This window comes from Dreissena polymorpha, chromosome 2, assembly GCF_020536995.1.
Source record: "Dreissena polymorpha isolate Duluth1 chromosome 2, UMN_Dpol_1.0, whole genome shotgun sequence".
Classification (NCBI taxonomy): Eukaryota; Metazoa; Mollusca; class Bivalvia; order Myida; family Dreissenidae; genus Dreissena; species Dreissena polymorpha.
In genome coordinates this window covers 94,761,687-94,778,569 of record NC_068356.1, presented here as the reverse complement: position 1 = coordinate 94,778,569, position 16,883 = coordinate 94,761,687, and the positions used below count along the sequence as shown (strand labels likewise).

Genomic DNA, 16,883 nt, shown 5'->3' with positions numbered 1-16,883 from the left:
AGAAAATAAACACCATTGATTGTAGCAATGTGGTAAATCTTGTTGCCTCCAGAATGGAACCCTTTGAAGAATTCTACCCCATCTGTAAAATTATTATTTTTTGCAGGTGGCTATAGTCATCAAATGACAATCATGTTAATATATGTGAATTGTAACTTTTTCTTGATGTAATTGTCTGAGCTAAGCATTAATTCTACAAATTAAACAAAAACTAGAAGCGTTTGATGACAATACAAAATAAATATTAATATAAAGGCACAAATTACTGGCGAATAGAATCTTGAAAGTTGGTGAATATCACAACATTATGCCGAGTTATGCTTCCCAGTTCATAAATACTTTCAGAACAAATGCTTCCACGCACTGAGATGAAAAGGGATGCGAAAGAGCATTTTGCAAGGATGTTACGTGTTCAGCATAAAACAGTTTAATCTCGTTTAAAAAGTCTTGGCCCATAAAACAGTTTTACACCCAACTCTTGCCATCAATACAGTTTGAGTGTGCCCCTTTATATTAACAGCGCCAGAGCTTTTGTACTTAAAGGCTATGTGCTCATATCTAGTAATTATTACCATACTGCATTCTGTGTACTAAAATAATTTAAAGGATCCTTACATAATATAAACCTTATCCCATTTACACATGAACTGTAATTTTATTTTGAACAGAAATATATTAGATGAAGATATTCAGTGATATAAAATTATGGTATGTCAATCATAGATTCTTAATCATTAATGTATTTTCAACAACTCCATGATAAATACTATTTTTGATTAATTTAACAAGAATTATTCCATCATATTGACCAATTTATTAAGCATCAGCGTGATGATTACCAATATTATTAGTAAGGCTGCATTTCCAACCTTTAGATACTGATGAACAGCAAACAGCAATAAACATGAACAGCTAGACCGCGAATTACTTGCAGGCTGTTCTGGTTTTATGCTGAAGGCACATAGCTATTTTTACTTTGCTTCTGAGTGGGAAAGGGTTAAAAGATATTTTTGTTCATAGTTATTGGGACCTTCAAAAACAGTTTGATGTACAGTCATGTACAATTAAGATTCAAACAGTAATATCAACTGTATTATTTATTTTTCAGTAAAGAATGCAAATATGGTTTGATGATAGAACATGATAGGTTCATGCATTTAAAGGTTTTATTGATAAACGATATTGCAAATTTTGCAAATGAAATTTTGTTACAGCCAGTTTGAAATAAAAGTGAAAGTAGAACAGTACTATATTTTTTGATGTTTCACCCATGTTTGTTACATATTTCCCAGCATTCCCGTATTTGTGGTCATTACAGAAATACAGCTGCCATCAGCAGTAGGACATTACAATAATGATCAAGGACAAAAATGTCGTGGGGCAATCTCAAGATGGCTGTTTGTTTAAATTATTCATGAATGTGAGAAAAACAGTGACATGTCATGACAGAAAACCATCTCTTAGGACAATTTTAGTCATACTATGTTTTTTAGATTTTGAGGTATGTACTAGTTTCTCTGTATAATAGGCTTCTGTAATGAGTTTAGGCCAATCAAGAATTCAATACATGCTCAAAAATAATAATAATATACATATCTTTGCATTGTCTAATCACTAAATGGGACAATATTATTTTATTATAATTAGGGATGAGAAAAAATACTGGAATATAAAAAAAAACTTGCCAAATTTCATGTCCAATATGCCAATAAACAAGCGGGCCCTAGTTCGCTCACCTGAGAGGAGTTGGTTCATTCAATCTTTACCAAATGTCAAACTTTACCTATATATTGTCCATACAAACATCCTGGTCAAGTTTCATCATTATTGAACCAAAACTCTGGCGCATGGAGTGTTTTTATTTTTGTAAGATTTGACCTGGTTTCCTATATTTTGAGTTGACCCCTCTAACCAAACATCAAACTTTGCTTACAAAAATAAATATGACCAAGATTCATAAATTCTGAAACAAAATTGTGACCTCTAGAGTGTTTACATGGATTTTGTATAGTATAATGTATTGACTAAGTATCACAATGATTAGGCAAAAAATGTGACTTCTATAGTGTTCGATCACAAGGTTTCTCTCTAGTCACATAAGGAAAACTGCCCCACCCCCCTGGCAGCCATGTTTCATGACCGATCGGGACCATTTGCGAACTCATCTGAGATAAATATAAAACAATCTTTTCTCCAAGTTTTATGATGATTGGACAAATAATGTGACTTCTAGAGTGTTCACAAGCTTTTTTTACTATAATGGTATAAGAACACTGTCCCCCCCCCCCCCCAGCAGCCATGTTATTCAACTGACCACAACCATTTTCAAACTCAGCTTTTGTATCAAGGAAACAAATGTTCTGACAAAATTTCATTAAAATTGGGCCAAAAATGTGACTTCTAGAGTGTTCACATGTTTTCACTATATACCGGTACATATAGAGAAAAATGCACCGCCCACTGGCGTCCATGTTTTTTCATCGATCTGGACCATTTTCAATCACGTTTGAGATATCAATAAAACCAATGTTTTGACCAACTTTCATGATGATTGGGCAAAATTTGTGACTTCTAGAGTGTTTACAAGGTTTCTCTAAAGCAAAATAAGGAAAACTGCCCCGCCCACTGGCGGCCATGTTTTTCAACGGACCAGAACCACTTTTGATCTCAACCAACATATCATTAAGGCAAACATTTTGACCAAACTTCATGAAGAATGGGCCAAAAATGTGACTTCTAGAGTGCTCACATGTTTTCACTCTATACATATAGAGAAAAATGCCCCGCCCACTGGCGGCCATGTTTTTTCACCGATCTGGACCATTTTGGAACTCCTTCGAGATATCAATAAAACCAATGTTTTGACCAACTTTCATGATGATTGGGCAAAAATTGTGACTTCTAGAGTGTTAACAAGGTTTCTCTATAGCCAAATAAGGAAAACTACCCCGCTCACTGGCGGCCATGTTTTTCAACGGAACGGAACCACTTTTGAACTCAACCAACATATCATAAGGGCAAATATTTTGACAAAGTTACATGAAGTTTGGGCATGAAATGTGACTTCTACAGTGTTTACAAGGTTTTTTTTGTTTTTTTTTACCTAGTTACCTAGTTTTGGACCCAGCATGACCCAGTTTCGAACTCGATTGAGATATCATTGGGACAAATCTTCTGAGCAAGTTTCATGAAGATCTGACAATAAATATGGCTGTATGAGTGTTTACGAACAAATGTGGACAGACGGACGACGGACAAAGACCGGTCACAAAACCTCACCTGAGCAATCACGTGAGCTAAAAAATTGGATTTTAGTAGAAAATATTTTATTCAGCATGAGAATAAAAATTGGTACAACCTCAAAGTCCCATTATAGTTTTATGCAGAAAACTGCCATGTATTAGTCAATAATGTGATAGTTAAGCTGTTGTCATTTTTATGATAATTAGCATACATGATGGTATCAGCGTCTTTGGCAAGGAAAGGGTCAGTTTGCACCCTGCTGAGATGCAGTTTGTTTCCATCAGGTCAATCACAAAAATCAAAGGCAATGATTAACTTAAAAGTGACCATCCCTTAATGGATTCTTATGAAAACACCTGCGAATAGTTTATTGATCCCACGTCTGTGCCATCTCTTATTCATTTCATTTCTACATAAACTAAAAGGCACATCCCACTTTTCATAAGAATGTGATGATGTGTACAGTATGCCACTGTGAGTTAAATACTGACAAATCTGAACTTTTACGTTATCAGTTTAATTTCAGAGTGTCTTTGATTAAACAGAAATATTGAATTTGAATCATTGGGGCTAAGGATACATAATTGTGTACGACACCCAATCAAACTTTATACAAAAGTTAAGATGTCTTTATCCTATGCACTACAAAATTGTTATTTGGAAATAAATGAGCAAAACTTTTCATGCTTTCTGCATGGATGACATGCATAATTTCCTGATCCCTTTACCACTTAGATTCTTATTTTCACGCATTTGCAGTCCCTTAGAAAGTTATAGTTAATTTATGACCTTTCTTACTGGATTCAAGTTGGTATGGCTTCATCTCCAAACCTTAGATACTGATGAGCAGCAAACAGCATAAAACCTGAAAGACTGCGATTTACTCCAAGGCTGTTCTGGTTTTATGCTGTTTGCACATAGTCATTTTCACTTTGCTTCTGAGTGGGAAAGGATTAATTGTTTACATGCCTTTTTTGCAGAACAGATTATTTTTTACGAGTTAACATGCAGTTTAATTTGAAATCATGCAATCCATGATTGGTCAGTGTAGTCATTTATATGAATGATCTTGGTGCAAAAAGGTACCATATGACATTGCAATTCATAGGCACATGGTACCTTTTTGCACCAATTGGGTTCTCAAAGTGTACAGCTAAAATTGCAAATGTCATCATCCCATTTTCGCTTGAGTCAAATATCGCATGTATGTACTATTTTGAAATGAAAAACATTTATGTTAAAAACCTTATGAAATCAAAATAATGTTATTGAAATAATGACTGCTTCAAGGATGCATAGATGGTGCAAAAGATAGTAAGCTTTGTGACAATAAATGATTTTTTTTCAGGCATTTACAAACTTGGACAATTGGATATAGGTGCTTATAAATTAAACAATCAAATAAATTTCAATGAGGATACTATTCCATAAGGATATCAGGATTAATTTTGCCACATATTATATTCTATCTGATTTCGTATGTAGTTATTATCTACTTAATCTGGAACAACCCTCATATAAATAGTTATTACATATCTACTATATCTGGAACAACCCTTGTATCAGAATGAAAGCCTGTCATTTAACTCTGTCACTTGCCCAAATATCCTTTATGCAATTTGCCAACAACTGATGCATTATAAATGAACAGCTAATTATTGGTGGTTACCAAATTCAATAAGCACTGATTGGCAATCATTGATTACTTCTGTAGAACACATGACATTGTTACGCCTACTCGGCCCTCTAAGAAAATTAACTTACAGAGAAGACTTATAGATGTGTTGAATACACAGAAGTTTATTCAGCGAGGCATAAAAAACCTACCACAAAGCCTTGGCAAGTGGTCTAGGTTTTCTATCTAAACTTATCTGCACTAAAAACTTACCTGGTAATCTTTATTATTTATCCCATCATTTTTGCATTTTTTTAATCTCCCTAAATGTCGAAAGTCAATATAAGGAAATGGCTGACAATTAGATGAAACATCGAATGATGTCACGTAAATAAATAACGTGACAACACTGAGTATGTTTGCTTTATTTCAAAACTGTTGAAAACATTTTAACAAAGTTTCATGATACAACGTATTATCATGATTTAAACTTGCTGAGTTATTCCTTGGACAACAATCTCCTTTACGCAATCTATGAAAGTTGCTGTTGCTAATTATGTTAACCCTTTCAGTGCGGGAACCGGATTTTGAAGGCCTTTGCAAACAGTTTGGATCCTGATGAGACGCCACAAACTGTTTGCTATTCTAATAGTATTCTTGGAAAAAAAATCGAAAAAAATGCCAATTTTAGAAATTCAGCAGACGACATTTTAGCAGACGACAAATTTCCCAGCATGCTAAGGGTTAATATCACATTATGATTATTATGCATTTTTGCTACTGCTTCTGTTATAGTTTCTGTTGCTGCTGATGATGGTGCATGCCATGATGATGCTCACTTTATGATAACAAAACAAGCACATTATGCATGTTTGCAATTCATAAAACACAATAATCTTTGACACAGCCAATACAAATAAATATAATCATGTTAAGTCCACTATATTCATTTTGACACATTTTTAACCCATTCATGCCTAGCGTCCTGAAAAAGGGACATTGCAAACAGCGTAGACCCAGATGAGACGCTGCATAATGCGGCGTCTCATCTGGGTCTGCGCTGTTTGCTTAAAGAAATTTCTGTAAGAAATATTCTAAATATAGAAATAAATATACCAGACACCCCTACTTTTGGAAATAAATTGATCCAATTTAGAAGGGTGGGAGAGTCCACTAGGCATTAATGGGTTAATAAGAAAGCAAGTTGTCTTAGCCTGCAAGTTCTGAGTTTCCATTTTTCTGCCAGTAAAGAAACAGTTAAAAACATCAACAAAGAAATAATCAAAATCTTGCTGTTTTCAGAAACTTATATACCAAAATCAGCAAATAAAATTTAAAATTAAAAAAATATTTATATGTTTCATTTTTTCCCCTTTTCTTCATGGCAAGTTCATGCAAACACTAAATTGTACACAAACTCATTGTTGACGTTATACACCTTTAGACATTGTTTACATTTATGATTAAACCAACCTTTTTAGTGCAAGCATTTCTCCACAAATAATTCACTTTGATATTTTACCTAAACACCCCTAAACATTCAGTTCACTCTGGATTTCCATAATTCAAGTTGTATTAATTTAGCCTTTAGATAAACAATTACCGGTAACCAACTGATGCGGGCATGTGAACTGTAATAAATGGTAATATAAAAGAAATGTGAAGTATGCATTATAAGTATAGCAAGTATTGTTGATTTAAAAAACTGCAGAAAGGATCAATGAAAAACTAACAATTACCGGTATTTGCCAAAAGGAATGTCAATATTTTGAAAACATTACTACTTTTAAGTATTATTCTTTGTAAGTTATACAACATGTGATTGCCTTGAGGAAGTCTCTTCCAGCGTAATGTCCATTGAATAAAAAATACAATATCAATAAATATATTAGCAACAAGACGCGTTTGTGAAACAAAATGTCCCCCTATATGACGTTTGACCTTGAAAGATGACCTTGACCTTGTCCCTTCACCACTAAAAATGTGCAGCTCCATGAGATACACATGCATTTCAAATATAAAATTGCTAGCTTCAATATTGCAGAAGTGACATTACATGAGCAATTTTGACCCATATATTTAACCTTGAAGGATGACCTTGACCTTTCACCACTCAAAATGTGCAGCTCCATGAGATACACATGCATGCCAAATATCAAGTTGCTATCTTCAATATTGCAAAAGTATTCATAAAATAAGCAATTCAGGCCACATATATTTGACCTCTGACCTTGAAGGATAACCTTGACCTTTCACCACTCAAATTGTGCAGCTCTATGAGATACACATGCATGCCAAATATCAAGTTGCTATCTTCAATATTTCAAAAGTATTCATAAAATAAGCATTTTGGGCCACATATATTTGACCTCTGACTTTGAAGGATGACCTTGACCTTGACCTTTTACCACTCAAAAGGTGCAGCTCCATGAGATACACATGCATGCCAAATATCAAGTTGCTATCTTCAATATTGCAAAAATATTCATAAAATGAGCGATTTTGGCCACATATATTTGACCTCTGACCTTGAAGGATGACCTTGACCTTTCACTACTCAAAATGTGCAGCTCCATGAGATACAGATGCATGCCAAATATGAAGTTGCTATATTCAATATAGCAAAAGTTATTGCAAAATGTTAAAGTTGGCGCAAACCAACCAACCAACAGACCAACCAACCAACAGACAGGGCAAAAATAATATAGTGGGGGACATAAAAATGACATTTAGTTTACCAAACAAAGGGTGTACATTATTTTTCAATTATCAATGAATTATGATGAAAAAATGGAGTTATTTATTTGATAAATGGAATTTATTTTAATTTTGAAGCTTTATGTGATTCATAGGTAATTTGGAAAATGCATGTATCATTAATATAGACATACATGCCATAATTTTTCAGACCAATTCCGGGACATTGAGTTAAATTGTCCGGGACTTTTGCCGATTTTCCGGGACATGTATAAAATGTAGCGATATTTATAGACATATGCATTTTTGGTAGGTTTTTTGGTTTTGCATCGTTAATTGCAAAAGTTCGAAAGCCTATCCGAAATACGCTTGATCTAATAACGTCAAATTAAACATTACTACTTCCGTTACTAGATACAAGCCACGTGTTTTCAGTGTAAGCGTTCTAAACATAGATGGTGACGTCACTGCGTTATTGTTATTAAGACCCGTGTGTAACGCGTAGTTGTTGATACGCCTTTATTCATGTATAACATTTATATTGTGAACGCAATTCAAACTCACTTATCATTTTTAACGTTATGTTTGCTGGGGGTTTAGAACAAGACGATAATAAACCTAGTGAGGATGACGTTTTTATATGCTTACTTTTTTACTCAACTTCTTTGTCGGTTAAACGTGCGAACATAAACTGCTTTTAATTTTTACTCGGCGATGTTGGACTTCATGCAGATGTGTGAACAACTATCCTTTGCCCTTACGCAGCGGGAAATAATGACGTAGTAGATTAAAGTCAATTAACAACCACATTTAACAATGCCGCCTTTTCGGTTTGACCGCGAACGTGAGACAATCGATATGATAACAGGACCCCTGTTAATTGATCGATTTTGACACGTAGCGTAGTCTGCCTATTCGGTTAGGCATTGTCATGGAGACGCTGCAGATATACACAGATTCGAGGTGCAGTTAAGCCTAAGATAAGGTACATGTATAAATGGATTTTGTAATTTCCGGGACATTTGACAGATTTTCGGGACAGCGGGACAAGTTCTTCATTTCCGGGACTGTCCCGGACAATCCGGGACGTATGGCATGTATGATATAGAATTAAAAGAGCAAAATAAAGTAATGCAGACTAAAAAAACCAATCTTACACATAAACAGAGATCTATTAAAATTGTAAGTAATTTTTTTGTTTAATGGTCAACCTTTTTCAAAATTGATTTTTTAATAATTATAGATTATACAATTCTGTACTTTAAAAACGTAGATTTAAAAATATCATTCAGTAATAAAATACGAAAATCAATAAACAAGTCCCTAAGTGTAGACATTTTAAATTTATTTACCTAATATAAATGATCACTGGATATGAAGCAGACCTATAAGTATTATGTGAATAATGTTGTGAAAGTGAACAATTCAACAAATTGTAAATGTCAAACATTTTTGATTTGTTGTAGTTCATTGGTGCAATAACTTACATCAGGCATGATTAGTCCATATAAACGGACTCCCAGAGCCTTTGATAATTTTTGCTATGGCGGCTCTGGCAGCTAGTCCATATGCACCCCTTCATGAACATGGTTGCAGTTCAGCGCAGCAAATCCGTGCGCTTGACTAAACAGACGTTGTTTGAGACAAATTGAGGAATATAACGAATAAACTTCATAAACCAGCGATTTTCCTTGTCCAATTGGGAAAAGTACCCGTACCGGTCCAATTGGGAAAAATTGAGTCGTGAAAACCTCAAAATTGGGAAAAAATCGAGTCGTGAAATCCTTAAATTGGGAAAATCGCGTCGTGAAGTTTAGGTCTTATTGAATACATCATACAGTTCATACTTAATTGAACATACCCATTAAAAGAATCATTTGCAGGCATGCCTTAATGACCATTAAGTAATTAAGTTGAAATAAATAACAAAATATTATAAAGAACACACAAAATCAATTACAAGTTGTTTTAATCTCTTGTTAAGCAATGTCTCTGTCTTTCATTTTTTTGAAAATTTCAACACTCTTTGATGTTTGATCATCTATCAGTTGCTGGCATCCCTCTCTGCACAGCATCATAAGTGCTGTCAATGTGTCGTGTGATAGACGGTCCCGATTGTTTGTGCAAAGATTGTTCATTAGACTGAACACCCTTTCCACAGAGGCAAGGTTACAAACCGACATAAAACAGTACGCTGGCTGCCTGACAAAAGAACCGGAAACAGTAACGACACTATTGATTGCACGCGCTGAATAATAAAACCCGAAATTAATCGAGCGCGTGGTTACACACAACTATACGATTTTCTTTGTTCGCTCGCTGAAAGTTGGGTTTTGTTACGAAAATTTCGGTCGTTTTGAGAAAAAATTCGGACGTCGATTGGGATTTTTTCAGATGCCGATTTGGGAATTTTGGAATTTTTGCTTGATTGGGAAAGTACCGTTTACCGGTACAATATAAAGAAGGAGGAAAATCGCTGTAAACATGTTAAATTAACCTGAATGGCAACCTACAGATGTTATCCTTTGCATGCACCGTATAAAAACATGACAATGTTTCAACACACTTTTCTCGCTAACATGTTTATGTTTAAATTGGAAACAGTGTATTCTGTATCGAATACCACATCGTTATCGACTTTTTAGGCTGGAACAAATAACCAGTCGTGCAAAATATTGGTGTATTGCGACCTAACCAATATTGGGTCAATTTTCCAAAATGGCGGACACAGCTTACAAAACAAAACCTAAGTCAATAAAATCAATTATTTCTTGCTTTAATGGTACCATTTGGGTGAGTTTGTGGTTTAAATAGGTAAACTTTAATAAGTTCTTGCAGTTTCTGCGTTCCTTAACCCTTGCGTTGTTGATAACATTTTGCACCCATCAACAAAAGAGAGCGCATTGCAACTCTAAGCAGCCCATTGGGCTATAAAGCTACAAGTTGAATTATTGCAACTGCAGGCATGATCAGATCTAGTTTTATAAAAGTTGTAAAACAAGAAAATGTCCTTCTGAATTTAGCATGACTGTCTGCTTGTATGGGCGCGTATGAGCCATTGCACTTATGGTCTTTTCAGGATGATTTGGGCATACATGAAAAAGTTACTTGTTTACTCTATAACCCGACCGACCCTACAGTATGTTTTGTTCCAACCCATAACTTTTGTATTGCTATTAAAGGTTGAGATTTCTATCATTGTTGCTTTATTAGAATCTAACAACAAGATTTGGTGAAAGGTAAAAAGTTCAATGAATGAGATAAAAGATAGCGAATGTCTTTTTCTGTGCAGTTCTTAGATGCATCACACGCAGTATGGGATGTTACGCGGAGTTTTCGCTGCTTATTTTACATTTTTACATATTGCTGGTCATAAACCTATAGATACAAAACAGAAAACCAAAAGAAGAATGGAAGTGAAATTAAAACATATGAGTCAACCGGCCACATTTGAAACCATTTTTCATCCGAAAGTGTCAGTGAGTAGGACTGATTATCTTAAATCACTTGTCGGTCATCAGAAAAATTTGCCCGTCAGGACCGGCGGTTTTTGAGAACCCTGGTAGTCGCGGGAAATTTTATTTGAATTTTTTTAGACACATACAAAGGTCAGGTTAGGTCAAAAGTGACGTTAAACAGCAATCTTAACGCAGAGTTGTCGTTCCTTGCTCTCACATACCGTCGTGAAAGAGATTGGTTAAACAGCTATGCCGAAAAAACTGGCTACCATATGACTGGCAAAGTTTTACGGTAACTCTGTATCTATGGAGATCTTGTTTAATAAAATTGGATGAACTAGAGTCTACTCAAATATTCACACATTGTTTGTGATAAATGTTCTACAATCAAAAAAGGAAAAACGAAATCGACAAATAAATAGCACACACCAAATAATAAATTCTGCAATTTGCGAGGCGGCCTAAAAGTGGCAAATTTATTAAACAGGGAGATAATCTCATTGAAATGTGATAACAAATGATTCAGAGTGATTTCCCTTCTTCGAACATAAAAAATCGTATAGCAAGAGGGACTAATGTAAGCAAATGCAGAAAGTAGCAAACCGGCGTTGTTCCCCCTTCTGATTGGTGAATTCAAGACTATCGCAGGTCCTACCAATCATTTGCGGTCGTTTTCATTTAGACTCCTGAATTTAATCTTCCAGTGCGTTGTTGCTTGTATAAGTTCTCTTAAGATAAGGGCTATGCATCTATGGAAAGCATTAAGTATATAACTGTATGCTCTTTTTATAATATATTGGTTAAATTTTTATTCCATGTTTCGTTTAAAGTTTTACTGAATGTTATTTTATCAAAATATCTATCAACGTTCTTTGCTGAATCGATTATTTTCTTATTGAATAAAAAAACGTGACAAAATAAACGCACAAACTTAAAATAACTATGATATAAATCTTGATCCCTTTATCAAAGACTTATAGATAATCAGTTGTGCGGCGATTTTCACGAACTCGGCCTTATTCAACGCAGAAATGAATTTCGTTTCTGGAAATGTACATATCTTGCAAGATTTCTACAAATGGATGGTCAATTTTTAAGAAATAACATGATACACAACTCGTGTGACCTACTCGTTGTCGATCAGACCCGATCTAAGACTGAAATCTTGACGGAGTAAATGGTGTTTTCCCTGCAAATATTTCATTCATAAATCGGGTCTGACCGTTGTTAAGTAGGTAACGCGAATGGTGTATCGTGCTATTTCTTAAGTTTCGACCTAGAATTTGTAGAAATATACAAGATACGTACATTTCCAGAAAGGAAATAAATTTCTGCAATGAATAAGACCGGGTTAATGGAAATCGCTGCACAATTGATGAAGATATGGCTGTTAAAAGCGATGCATCCTGATCTTGAGTTGGATACCTTGTTATATATACATTTGATTGTGATTTTTCCCCCAGAAAAGTTGATTTATCGTTATAATTTGATAATTTATCAATCAAAATGATGTTTTCACTAATACACATCATAGCCACACGCTAACCACCTGTGTATCAAAACAATATATAACAGTTATCACACAGTAGCGGGATTATCCGCGCATCCGAAAAGTCGCCTAAGCATTCGGGATCCAAATCCGCCCTTCCGTTTCTTAAATGAATCGTGGCAAAAGATGCCTTCATCAGTAACTGCGTTACCGAAAGTGTCAACAAACAGACGACGATCCATATCGGAGCTGCTAGAAATGTTCAGCTGGACGAACCTCCCCTCATGTATAGTGCAGTAAAGCAGGCCTTCCAAGGAAACATCGCTTCCTTTGCTAGGGGCAGGCGACGCGGTATGAAGAAGAGATGGCGATGGGCTTCCAAGCGACTCCATCAATAATGCATCTAATGTTAAACTAAAATGGCCCCCGTCAACGCTCGCCGGCTTATTCTTATGTACATATGGCGAAGAAGCAAGTGTCGGGCGTCGCTGGAAGGCATTAAGTTGTGACGATGACGTTTCCAAGGAAGTGACGTCATCGTCGATAAGGAAAGGACCATCGCATCCCCAGTACGTGTACTCTGAGTGTCGGAACTGTGACAACGGGAGATGGCTCACACTTTGCCAAGCTGAAAAAACAGTGGATACATGTAAGTCAGTTAATGCTGGAACGGAATTGTATTAGTTGGCCAAATAATCACATACTTAAACGTTGTTTACATCCATATAATGAGTTAAAACCAGCTTTTCAAACTCGAAACTCTTGTTTATAAGATACATCTTTTTCTGACAGGGTAGTACATTGTTGAATCCATATACAATGGCAAAGATAACGTAATGCGTCTACGCTAGAAAAACATAATTTTGGAACGTTAATGTGTTGATTAGTAAAGCGAAAGTCGGCTTTTGTCGTCTTTACTGCTTCTAGACAATCTTATAAGTATCTTATGGTCTAAATAGCATATCGACACTTAATCTCGGAATAAGATTCACACTCGGAAAGGATTTGATTTTGGTTTAAGAAAATGATATAAAAACGTCGTTAATTCTAACAATAGTGTATCCATTATAATCAAACACGTGAAACAAAACAAATGACTAAGAAAAATGATACAACATATCAGCTCGTTAAGTTAATCATCCTTAATATCAATATTTGTTTAAGCGTGTGCAATGCTTTTCAGTGATTATTTGTAAAATTCGTTCAATTGCTTTAAGAGTCGTTACAATTTTGTCATTACCTATATATATATATAGTTATATAAGTAAAATGTAATAATCCAGATTGTGAATATTATATAATAAAAGTAAAAACACGTGTCTGGGATTTTAAATATATATTGAATTAGCCAACGCGTTTCGCATAGCTCATCAGGGCATAATACAATATATTACAACGTCAAAATGTCATGGAGATAACGTCATATCAATTATGACGTCATCACGTCAATAAATATTAAATGAAATTTAATTTGGGTTTAAATACATGTATAAAATGTTGTTCTTTTGCTAACCTAGCTTAAATATTGTTCGAAAATAGCTTATAAAATGGAAATATTTTAAATTTTGGTTCATTATGTGAACATTCATCTAAATGTTTACTTAAAGGCATCTGTCTTGTTGAGGGGTCTCGCATTTGTTGTTCATGGACAGATCGCCTATTTCTAAGTTTATCGCCAGTTTGGCCTATATAATATTGTTTGCATCCATATATATTGATTATAAAAAACAATACTGAAATTAATTCTGATATATATTACAAAGAAACTGATTCTAAACAATATCTTAATTTTACCTCGTGTCATAATAAACACACAAAGATAAATATTCCTTTCACTTTAGCGAAACGGATCTGCACCATAGTTTCGAATGATAAACTTAAACTAAAACGTTTAAATGAACTTAAGCATTCCCTTATTCAAAGAAAATATCCACAATCTATTATAAATACAGGTATTAAAAAAGCACTTTCCATCACTAAACATGAATTACTTTCAAAATCAACACAAAAAGACAAGAGTAATATAATTCCATTTATTTCAACACAAAATCCAAAAAATAAAGAACTGTTTGGCGTATTAAAAAACAACATTGACATTTTACAAACAGACCCGGTTATGAATAAAATAATTTCAAATCAGAAGATAATAAAATGTAAGCGACAGCCACCGAATTTAAAACGTCTGTTAACCAAATCTTACTTTTCATCTCAAGAACCAAGAGTATCCAAATGTAATGACCCTAGATGCGCCCTGTGTGGTTATATTATTGAAGGGAATTCTTTTGATTTTAATGGCAAAATGTTCAAAATAAAAACTAATATGTCATGTGATATACAAAATGTGATTTATGTATTAGTATGCAATGGATGCAAACAATATTATATAGGCCAAACTGGCGATAAACTTAGAAATAGGCGATCTGTCCATGAACAACAAATGCGAGACCCCTCAACAAGACAGATGCCTTTAAGTAAATATTTAGATGAATGTTCACATAATGAACCAAAATTTAAAATATTTCCATTTTATAAGCTATTTTCGAACAATATTTCAGCTAGGTTAGCAAAAGAACAACATTTTATACATGTATTTAAACCCAAATTAAATTTCATTTAATAGTTATTGACGTTATGACGTCATAATTGATATGACGTTATCTCCATGACATTTTGACGTTGTTATATATTGTATTATGCCCTGATGAGCTATGCGAAACGCGTTGGCTTAATCAATATATATTTAAAATCCCAGACACGTGTTTTTACTTTTATTATATATATATATAAATTTGTCAAATAAACGTATTGTTAAAACGGCGTTAAAATGTTAAATGTATTTCAAAAGCCTGAATGGCGCAATCATACAGAGTAGGGTTTTGCGTCCAGAGGCAATATTTTATCTATCCTTGCAATTATTATTTAATATAATGCTATAACTAAATACACAAATGACTTTTTTTTCAAAAATAAGAAGCCTGTAAACAAAAATCCCCTTTAAGAACGGAGTAACAATATCCTTTCCATGAGTCGAATGATCTTCTAAAGTTACATTATTACCAAAAATTCTATGTTTGTTCACAGAACCACCAAATGTTATGAGGATAAAAAATAAAGTAAAAAATCGTTATTATATGCATTTAATAAAAATAACGAAAACAAACAACTGTTTTCGCTATTTTTAACTGAAAAAAAAACACCTCAATATAATTATGAACAATTTAATTTTGAGTTTGTAATATCACGTATTAGATTGTATAATTTCATTGTTTAAAATGTATTCGGTATAAATCGGAATTCAAAAGAGAACGACGAATATTAAAAGCCCTTGGACAAGAAAATAGCGTACACCTATAAGGTATACATGCCTTATATATGGTACTGATTGTGGTATTAAATAGAAAGTACACATATTGACTTAATTGTCATACAATGGTCTATATTGGAAGCTGGTTATCTACCATAAGATTATTGATACAAATAATAAATCTAGACCGTGATGTTACAAAAGGAAAATCTCCAGCATTATTTTAAAAACACATACACAATTTATAAAACGCTTACCTTCTAATTGGAACTCTTTAACCATATCATCCCATTTTTTCAAATAATCTGGTTCAATATCGTCGCGCAGGCGGGCCTTTGTTGACACAGTTAGTTCATTCTTTTCCCGTTCGGCCGCCAAAAATTCTGATTTGATGTCCACTTCTATATTGCCTTCTCCCGCGGCGTCTATTTCGATTTCTGCTTGCATTTTTTCACTTCTTGCGGCAATTTATCATGTTTGCAGTTTTCATCGACTTTATGTTCACTAACGTTGTTATGAACAACGACGTCATATACATTATAGACGTCATAGACGTCAACTCAAGTTGAACCTCACACGCGACATGTGAACAGATAAATTAGTACCAACACTACGTATTTAAATACTCGGTTAGTTCATCATTTTTCCGTTGGACGCCAAAAATGCTGACTGTATGTCGATGGTCCTCTTCTGCTGCATTAATTTCAATTTTTGTTTGCATTGTTCACTTTCGTCGTTATGACAAAACGTCATAGACGTCATTTTACGTCATTAATATTAAATCACATGGAACCTCGCATGCGACAGGGGGAACACACATAAGTACCGACAATGCATTTGAAGTACGCGCTAATAAAACGAATATTATTTAATTATAAAACAATCGTTTTTCTGTGTTGGAACTACTATATTTGAGCGGCAAAGAAAACATGTGATAACATCGCATATCTGCTATAGATTCGTTCAATTGCTTTAAGAGTCGTTACAATTTTGGCATTACCTATATATATATATATATATATATATATATATATATATATATATATATATATATATATATATATATATATATATATA

At 34.1% G+C, this 16,883-nt stretch overlaps 1 protein-coding gene across 3 annotated transcripts in view; it reads right to left on the bottom strand.

Moving 5' to 3' along the window:
- LOC127868113 (BAI1-associated protein 3-like) overlaps positions 1–16,478 on the bottom strand; it is a 163,011-nt gene extending 146,533 nt beyond the window's left edge. For all 3 annotated transcript variants that reach the window (XM_052409723.1, XM_052409724.1, XM_052409726.1), the window contains exons 1-2: positions 16,064–16,478; positions 11,443–13,130 (exon numbers count right to left, since the gene is read on the bottom strand). The gene's annotated coding sequence lies outside the window, so the exon portion shown is untranslated. The remainder of the gene's footprint in view (positions 1–11,442; positions 13,131–16,063) is intronic.
- Positions 16,479–16,883: the final 405 nt, after the last annotated feature.